Genomic DNA, 10,303 nt, shown 5'->3' with positions numbered 1-10,303 from the left:
CTTGGTTCAAACATGGACAAAAGAGCTGAATTCTAGAAGTGAAGTGAGAATGATGGCCCTTCATATCAAACCTGCATTTGACTGAGTGTGGCTTCAAGGAGCCCTAGCAAAACTGGAATCTGTGGGAGTTCGGGAGCAAACTCTCTGGTAGTTGGAGTCTTATCTGGCACATAGGAAGTTGGTTGTGGTTTTTGGATATCAGTCATCTTAACTCTAGGATATCACTGCAGGAGTTCCTCAGGGTAGTGTCCTGGGCCCAGCCATCTTCAGATGTTTCATCAATGACCTTCTCTCTGTCATAAGGTCAGAAGTGGGGATGTTCATTGATGATTGCATAATCAATGATTGCATAATCATTTCTGTCTTTTTGCATAATCATTCACAGCTCCTCAGATACTGAAACAGTCCATATTCGAATACACCAAGAGCTGGGCAATATCCAGGTATCAAGGAGCAAGTAACATTCATGCCCCATGCATGCCAGGTAGTGACCACTTTCAATAGGAGACAATCTAAACACCACCACTTGACATTTGATTGTGCTACCATCACTGAATGCCCCACTATTAATATTCTATGACATTGGTCATGTATAAGGAGAAAGTGAGGTCTGCAGATGCTGGGAGATCAAAGTTGAAACTTTATTGCTGGAACAGCACAGCAGATCAGGCAGCATCCAGGGAATCAGGATCTCCTGTTCCCTGGATGCTGCCTGACCTGCTGTGCTGTTCCAGCAATAAAGTTTCAACATTGGTCATGTATAAACATAGTAGCTACAAGAACAGGTCAGAGGCTAGGAATGATGCAGCGAGCAACTCATCTCCTGACTCCCCAAAGGCTATCCACCATCTACAAGGCAGAAATCGGGAGTGTGATGAAATGCTCCCCACTTACCTGGATGGGGGCAGCTCCAACAGCACTCAAGGAGGTTGACACCATCCTGGACAAAGCAGCCCATTTGATTGGCACCATATCCATAAGCATCCATTCCCTCCACCACCAATGCTCAGTAGCAGCAGTGTGCACCATCTACGAGATACACTGCAGAAATTCGCCAAGGAACCTGACCCAACACTTTCCAAATCTATGACCACGTCCATCTAGAAGGACAAGGACAGTGGATGTATATGAACACCTTCAAGTTCCTCTCCAAGCCACTCACCATCCTGACTTGGAAATATAACGCCGATCCTTTACTGTCACTAGGTCAAAACTCTACAATTCCTTTGTAACATAGCTTACACCATGGAAAAGCTTCCTTATCCCTGATGTGTAACATTAACTCTGAAAATAATACGTTTTGACAATTCCACTTCTTATCCCAGTATTTTTGATGACTTTCAGTTGCTCTTGCCATTCTGGTCTATAAATGGGTGAGGTGAGAGGTATTAGAATGAACTGCATTAAGTATGGAATAAAGGTGTCACTGTCCAGTCTGTATTTAAGGAAAGAAGACATTGTACAGGTTGTTACTGGTACATGAGAAATTCTGCTGCTACGGAATGCCACTGACATTGTTTTAGCCTACACCCAGTGGAGGTACCCATCTCCGCAGTCCCAAATTGCATGTTGTTAGTTCGTTTTGTAACTTAATTTGCACATTTAGAGTATAGATCGTATATACCATGCCTGTGTGAATTCAGGTACACACCAGGTGTATCTCCCATTTGAATTTTTAATGTTTAAGTTTGGTTTTCCCCTGCTCTTCTGGTAATAAATTCACACATTGTATTGAAACTTTACTGTTAAACACCATGAATTGCTGTAACAAATGTGGTTGCAATTGTAGAGTATATTTTGTAACTCCATACCAACAGTAACATGCATCAAGAGCACTTTTTTGATGCAGATGAAACAGCTCAAATGACTCTGAGTCAATAACCAGACAAAAATGGACACTGCTGAAATGGGAGATATTAGGTATGGTAGCCAAAAATGCTTTCACAGAAGTAATAAAGATATTGAAGGTTTAGAAAAAGAGTTAGAAAGCATTGGATCTAGATAATTGAAGGCAAGCGACTGATGTTGTTAGAATTGTAGACTGAATACACCAGGCGGTATATTTTGAGGCATGGGAAGGTGGTTATGGTGCTTGACGACGTTAGATTTGGGAATGGTGAAGTCATGAAGTAATTAAACTTGTTAAATTGCCCTCCAAAGCTAAAAAACTATGCCATGCTTTGATTAGTAAGAGGATCAAAAGTTAGAAGGAGAAGAGTGTGGTTGAGACACATCAACCATGATCAAATGACAGAGCAGACTTGATGGGCAGAATGGTTTAATTCTGGTCCTATATCTTATGGTCCAATACTGTGCCAGGTAAAGAGCAAGGGTTTCAAAAATACTGATGGACAAAGTGACACTTTCCCTGATCTCTTTTTAAAGCAATAATCTTTTGTTTTTGAAAGTGGGGTCTTAAATCTTCACAGGTTCAGTCTTAGCCTGGACACATGGGTGGGTGCTGTTTTGGGCTTGAGGAGCCTTACATCTGTGTCATGTGGCAGCTGGTGGGCAGCTTGGATTGTGTGAGCTCCTTGTAGAGCTTTGTTGTAAGTAAGGGGCAGAAGCTTTGCTGCCTTTACAAATTCCTATAGAATCCCTAGTGTACATTCAGGGCCAGGAGCCAGCTTTATCTTTCTAATGCACTCTTGGTGGGATTATGGAAGGTTATGCAGAAAGGACCCTGGATATTTGACTTCTCTGGTTTAGAGTCCATCAAAATTAACAGTTTTGCCGCTGTAGTGACAGGATATACTCCCATCCATGGAGATTTGTTGGGACACTGTGTTACTCATTTTCTTTCAATTTATAGGGAAGTGGAACAATGTAAACGGAAACACTATGAAGAGAATGTGGATGATTCTCGAACCCGAATGGAAATCGCAAAGATAGAAGCCAGACACGTAAGGCCTATTTTCTTTGTTGTGAGTGTTTACGATTTGAACTCCAAAACTGTAATGTAGGTCTACCATTTTTGTGAATCCAGTAAAAGAATATTTTAGTTCATAGTTAAAATAATTTGAGTCATTTCCCACCAACAATTAGATTACTTCTGTACCGGTTATTTTTCGTTTCAGAGTACACTTTACATCGGAAAATAGTGAATGTGACCTTAACTATTTAAGAAAACGAGGAGACAGGATATCATGAGTCAGTTGACTTTCTTTTTCTTTATTCATTGACGGGATGAGGGTATCTCTGGCTAGGCCAGCATTTAAAGCCCATCCCTAATTACCCAGAGGGCAGTTAAGAGTCAACCACATTGCTGTGGGTCTGGAGTCACATGTAGGCCAGGCCAGGTAAGGATGGCAGTTTCCTTCCCTAAAGGACATTAGTGAACTCGATAGTTTTATTCCCAACACTTGGTCATTGTTAGATTCTTAATTCCAAATTTTTGTCGAATTCAAATTCCACCATCTGCCATGGCGGGACTCAAACCCGGGTACCCAGAACATTACCTGGGTTTCTGGATTAATAGTCCAGTGATAGTACCACTAAACCATTGCCGCCTCCCAGCTTAACACCTATCATTGGAAATCTATAATGACAAAGGTTTTAGAGGGCCACTCTCGTAGCAGTCAGGCAGAGTCATCATGGTTTTGTGAAAGGGAAATCATATTTGACTAATTGAGGAAGTAATAAACAACTTGTCTAAAGAGGATGAGCTGAACTTAGATTTCCAGAAATTGTTGATAATGTGCCACACCAAAGATTACTATGTAAAATAGTAGCTCGAGATGTAGGGGGCAACATAGTAGTATGGGTCAAGGATTGGTCAATAACAGGAAATCAAAGGCATTCAAGGGACATTTTTAGGCTGATAAGTAGGGTGCTACAGAGATCAGTGCTGGGGCCTCAATTATATGCAGTTTGCTCAGTGACTTGCATAAAGAGACTTATTGTACGGTTGCTAAATTTGCTCATGATCCAAAGAAATATAGGAAGATAATTTCTGAAGGGAATATAGGGAGACTGCAAAGGACTATGGATAAGCAAAGTAAGTGGGCAAAAGGTTGACAAATGAAGTACAATGTGGATGATTGTGAACTTGTTGACTTTGGCAAGAAGAAGAGAAAAACAGCATATTATTTAATGTAGAGAGGTTGCAGGATAGAGTTACAGAAGGATCTGGTGACCTAGTAAATGAATTATAAACTGTGAATATGCATGTCCAGCAAGTGATTAGTAAAATGGAATGTTGTTACTTGTGGCTTGGGGCGTGGGATATGAAAAATAGGGATGTTTTGCCACAGTCCTACAGAACATGGGTGAGACCACATCTGGAGAACAGTGTATAGTTTTAATCTCCTTTTTTTAAGAAAGGAAATAAATATATTAGAAACAATTCTGAGAAGGTTCCCACAGCTGACACTTGGGATAGGTAGATCATCCTGTGAGGAAAGATTGGCCAGGCTTGGCTTGTATCTATTCAGGTTTAAGAGAATAAGAAATGATCTTCTTGAAACATAAAATCCTGAGGAGACTTGATGAAAGGATCTTTCCTTTTGTGGGGTAGACTAGAACAAGGGCTCACAGTTTAATAATAAGAGGCCTCCCATTTAGGACAGTAGTGAGGAGAATTATTTTTCAGAGGGTTGAGTGTCTTTGGAGCTCTTTTTTTCCTTGTACTTAACAAATTAGTAATATTTAATCATTGTATGTCATTTGTTCTATCACTTAACTACTTGATATATTCCGGTTCAAGATGGCGGAGTAGGGTTCCTGTGCCAGAGCTCATCCGCTCCGACTGCTTTTCTTATTTTTTTTTCTCTGTCTTTTTTAAAACCTTACTGACCTTGTCCTGAGTTTGGAAGGCATCGATGGCAGCGATAGTTGACCCAGGACGTGGACCTTGAATGGTCTCAAGCAGGCCTAGGACACAGGCCTGGAGTGGGGCAGCCATGGATCTCAAGCTTCCCCAGGGCGGAGAAGAGTGAGCCCTCTATTGACTTTTCCAGAGCGAGCACAGGACCTGGAATCGGCGGCTGCTATATCGTCTGAGGCGACGTAGGCCCAGTGGCAAAAGATCATGTCTGAGGATCAGTGACTTCGTTGTTGGTCAGGTGGTGGTGGTGGAAGGATATTACACCAATATCAGCGAGATGGTATCTCTGGCTAGGCCAGCATTTAAAGCCCATCCCTAATTACCCAGAGGGCAGTTAAGAGTCAACCACATTGCTGTGGGTCTGGAGTCACATGTAGGCCAGGCCAGGTAAGGATGGCAGTTTCCTTCCCTAAAGGACATTAGTGAACTCGATGGTTTTATTCCCAACACTTGGTCATTGTTAGATTTTGACTTTGATGTTGGTTGGTCCGGCGCAGGCAGCAGTGAGCCGGTGACTGAGGAGTATCAGCCCTGTGGGAAAGATCGCCTGAGGATTGGTGACGTTGATGTTGCTTGGGTCTGGTGTAGATGGCAGAGTGATGAGCTGGCTCAGGATGGACTCTTTTCAGGCTATTTCTTTCTTTTTTTTTCTTTTTTCCTTATCCTTAAATTATTCAAAATGTAAGGTAACAAATGAAAACGTTTCACTGCATTTTACTGTATTACTGTAAAATACATGTGACAAATTCAAAATCATACTTGTTCTTCACATAAATTGTGAAATAAAATCATATTCCAGTGAAGGTGAGGTCATAGAATATTTTTCGGCCTGGGATAGAGAGATTCTTAATTAATAAGAGTCAAAGGTTGCAGGGGTTAGGTGGAAATATAACTTTGAGGCCACAGTCAGATCAGCCATTGTCTTAATGAAAGCTGGAACAGGCTCTTGGGGCTGAATGCCCTATTACTTGCTCCTAATTTGTTTGTTCATATGTTTTATACCTGGAGAAATTATTTTCTAATTTTTTTAATAAATAATAAATTGCATGTGGATTGCAATTTCGTTTTTCAATCATGTTTTTCTTGGTTCTGTGTCCACATACTATCTACCATAAACAGACTGCCCCAGATCTAAGACTTAACCGTGAACACAGTAAATTGCTTCTCAAACTACATATAACATCTGCTATTATTCAGGCATCAGTAAATAACATATTTAGTTAACTTAATGCAGGCTAAATCATCATTCAAGTTTACTTACTAATAGAAGTAACAGGATCAAAGCATGACAGAATACCATGAGAAGACTGGAATCTGTCTCAAAAGTATTATATTATTTTCAGTCTCTTAGTTGTGACAATGAAGTAGCTTTTTCTTGATGAATGAGACATTTTCGGATGTTCTTTGGTAATTTGAATGCTCTTTCACACTATCTTTTGGGATTAGGCTTTACACATTAATTACTGTTAGAAAATAAAGATTCAAATGCTTTGGCCATGACATTGACATTGTAACAGTGACTATGTTCCAAAAATATTTAAATGACTAAAGTGCTTTGGGAAATTGAATTATTGAAAGACACTATATAAATGCCAGTTAGCTTCCAGTGTTGATAGATCTGGATGCACTTCTGCAAGAACTGAGACATTTATCCATTATCCTTTCATGTAAAGATGTTGCTTCAGAGGTTAAGCAAACAGTATCTGAAATCTTGGCAGGCAGTGGAATAATGGCAAGTAATGGACGCTTTCTTCATTTCATCGAAACAAGCAGTTATAAGAAAAACTACAATACAAAGTGCTGGAAGTATTTTTGGACATAGAAACAGAGTTAATGTTTCTAGTTCAATGACTTCTTCAAACGCTGAAACTAATATCAGTATTACGAATGCTGTATTCATCAGTGTTTTAGTTATGATACTTTATCAAAGGGAATCAGTTTCGCTAACGAATGTGTGTTTATTACACGTACCTGGCTAATGAAATGTAGTTTTCATTATAAATTCTTGTTGCTTAAAAGCAAAGAAAAAATGTACAGACGAAACTCAATTATCCGAAAATCGGATTATCCGAATGCAATCTCGAGGTCCTGATAGAAACATTACATTAAAGACATGTTTCCAGCAGTGATGTCGTCTTTTGTTTACAGTCATTAAACAGGCACTGTCTCCAAATGGCTGACTGCCTGCCCTCTCTCTCCCCACACTTTCCCTGGAGTTCTACACAGGGGTGTACCCTAAACCCTCCCCTTTCCAGGATTAATCCCTCCAACATTGGCCTGTACAGGGCAAACATGGAACCTGTCAAAAAGTTGCAGTAAAAAGTTGTGTGTCGCTGCGTGTGTGCGCTATTTGGAGACTTACCCCACAAAGGCAGCTGCAGCAGCAGTCTTGTTGGTGTGCAGTCCGGATGCCCCAGAGAGGGGCCAGTGTGGACGCGGGGCGTTGGAGCGGAGGCTCACGTGCTTTGTGCTGGGGGTGGGGTTGGGCTGGGTTTGGGGGCGGAGTTGGACTGGATTGGAGGGTGGAGTTGAACCGGGTTGGGGGGACGTGGGACGGGATTGGACCGGATTGGAGAGCGGGGCTGGCGCGCTGTGTACTGCTGCAGTCTCTTGAATAGGGAGGAGACTTCAAAACTCCAAGCCCCAGAGGAAAGGCATTTAATCGATTTTCCAGATAATCGATTATCCGACCGAAATAGTGCCCGCCCATCACGTTCGGATAATCGAGTTTCCACTGTATTACTTTTGTACTGTGTGTACAACTATCTGAGGTTGAAGAAAGAACAATTGGCATTTATCTAGTGTCTGTCAATAACTCAGAATTTCCCAAAGCGCTTTAGTCATTTAAATATTTTTGAAACGTAGTCACTGTTACAATGTCAATGTCATGGTCAAAGCATTTGAATCTTTATTTTTCTAACAGTAATTAAAATATAAATCAGTCTTTAAAGGACTGATTTTAATGGATGTTATTGTATAGCAATATTGCATTTACTGTTGGAAGGTGGATGGGTACATGAACAGGACGGTTTAGAGGGATATGGGCCAAGTGCTAGCAAATGGGACTGGATTGGGTTGGGATATCTGGGCGGCATGGACAAGTTGGACCGAAAGGTCTGTTTCTGTGCTGTGCATCTCTATGACTCTGTGATCTTTTTGGATTTAATCATCTATTTTATTCTTGTTCTTCTTGGCTCTTGTGCTTCAGGTTATGCTCATCAGTAATCCTTGACTCTCTGCTTCCTAGTGAATGTTTTGACTTGCTCTGATATGTTTCAACATGGCTGGGATGACAAAAGAAAATTAGGAATGCTTGTGGTGGCACTTCAGTACCACATTGGGAACCTCCCTGTCCTAGAAAGGCAGCAAACTGACACCGCAGTGAGATCTTGTTATCAGCTAAAGTCTGAAATAAATATTCAATAGTAAAGTGATAGAACAAATTTCAGCAAGGCATACAGTGATTAAAGGCTGCTAATTTGCAAAGGACAATACTGTTTGCATCTCTTTTGATAAAGCTACATTAGAATTGCTCTATTAAGTAATGTTGCTTTTAAATTGCTTTTCCTGGTTGACTACAAGAATTATCTGATTTCCTCAGAGGTTCTCTCTTCAAAGACTAGATCATTCAGTGACCTGATAAAAGAAGCTTGAAAATGCCCTGAAACAGTAACTGGATTTTTTTATTCAGTGTTTCAAGAGTGTGCTGGATCATGGTGACACCTTACATTTAACACGTGAAAAACACTTTTCACTTTTTATATACATGTGATAAATCTAAAATAATTTTTAAATGTATTTTACCTGTCCTAAAGACCTTCAGTTCCAGTTCTTTACATTCACATTATCTAAATTGGCATATTTTTAGTACAGAATGCCCCCTTTCAATTCTCTGTTGTCAACTGTTGGCATGCACATAGGCCTATTATGCCGATTATAATATTTGCCGCCTCCCTTAAACAAACCATTTTGTAACCGATTGAGCGGTCATGTATCGCGTTGAACTGAGATATGACTTCGGTGATGAAGCTGAATTTAGTTTTCTGTTATTTGTGACAACCACAAACCAAATTAAGTATTGGTTTGTCTTGTTTCATTTTTATTAACCACCTCATTGGCTTCAATACATCTGATTTGACCATCACTTGATATGTCTCTTAGAAAAGGCTTATCATTTGAATAAACAAATACTACTTAATGTCAACAGATAAAGGGAAGTATGTCCGTTGCCTCCCTGCATGTATTTTCCCTGCTGTAGTTGGATTGTGTCCCACACTCCCCTTGTTTGCATGGTCACTCTTAAGAGGAAGGAAAGAACAACAAACTTTATGGTTTACTACACAAGAAAAATGTACAGTAATCTAATTTACTCCCTTTATTTGTAAAGTGCTTCTGAATTGATAAATCTTGGGAATGCATGTTAATTTGATTTACTTTTAGACAGAAACTGATTTTGTAATTGTGCTTTATATTGATAATGTATATTGTGATTTGCTTAAGTTCATGCTTAATCATTCATTTTACTTCCATTTCACAGGACAAGTACATGAATGAAATGGATGATTTATTCTCCCAGGTGGATGAAAAGAGAAAGGTGGGTTGCTAAATGGGGAATTAGAGATTTATGCAATCGTTGTGTATATGCTAGTTTTTATTGGCATCAAAATATTTGTTATTCATACAACCCAAATGTGTTCATGCTGTACAGAATAGTGTCTCAGTGTCGAAGATAAAATCCAATAAAGACATTCTATTCACCACAGACCAAGTGGATGAAAAGAGAATTGTTTTATGTTGTTGCTTACCCTGGGGCATTACGTGGCAGCAGAAGGAGTTGTTGATGTTGGCTGCTCATTGTCTGGCTGGGACAGCCTGGACAGTCCTTGTACTTTTTGACATATGTTTATATTTAAATCATGCTGTTGGGGCTTTCTTTGCTTCTCTTTTTAATCCCCAAAGATAGAGAAAGTAAACCAAAGGCAGGTGGCACATGTAGTGAAGGGGCAATGGCAGATGTAGCAAAGGGGCAGTGAACAGGGTAGAATACATATGATGATGAATCCGCTGATGATTCACCATGAATGAAAGAACATAAAATGGTAATTAACCAATTGGTGGTGATGTGACACAAGAACAAATTTATCATTTGTTTTATACCTGGCTTTATGGAAAGATGTGGATATATAGACTTGACTGAATTCATTCATGAAATGGAGGGATGAGTTAACTGCATTGTTACTGCACAGGTGAAAGGGAGGGGGGGGGTGTCATATTAAAATGGGTAGAAGATTGGTGAGCCAACTACGCCAGTGGTAGTTTGGCGCACCGATCTTTACACCGCTGAAGCTAGATGCCAACTCGCGGACACCTCCTCCTCCTGCCCCCTTGACCATGACCCCACCTCACACCACCAAACCATCATCTCCCAGACCATCCATAACCTCATCACCTCAGGAGATCTCCCATCCACTGCCTCCA

General features: G+C 40.4%; 1 long non-coding RNA gene across 1 annotated transcript; it reads left to right on the top strand.

The window, feature by feature from the left end:
• Window positions 1–996: 996 nt before the first annotated feature.
• Window positions 997–9,414, top strand: LOC122546634. The gene is made up of 2 exons (XR_006310778.1): window positions 997–2,903; window positions 9,363–9,414. It is a non-coding gene; the product is annotated as an uncharacterized LOC122546634 (long non-coding RNA).
• Window positions 9,415–10,303: the final 889 nt, after the last annotated feature.

Source organism: Chiloscyllium plagiosum, unplaced genomic scaffold (assembly GCF_004010195.1).
Source record: "Chiloscyllium plagiosum isolate BGI_BamShark_2017 unplaced genomic scaffold, ASM401019v2 scaf_6914, whole genome shotgun sequence".
NCBI classification, from domain to species: Eukaryota; Metazoa; Chordata; class Chondrichthyes; order Orectolobiformes; family Hemiscylliidae; genus Chiloscyllium; species Chiloscyllium plagiosum.
This window is presented reverse-complemented; position numbering and strand designations above follow the sequence as displayed.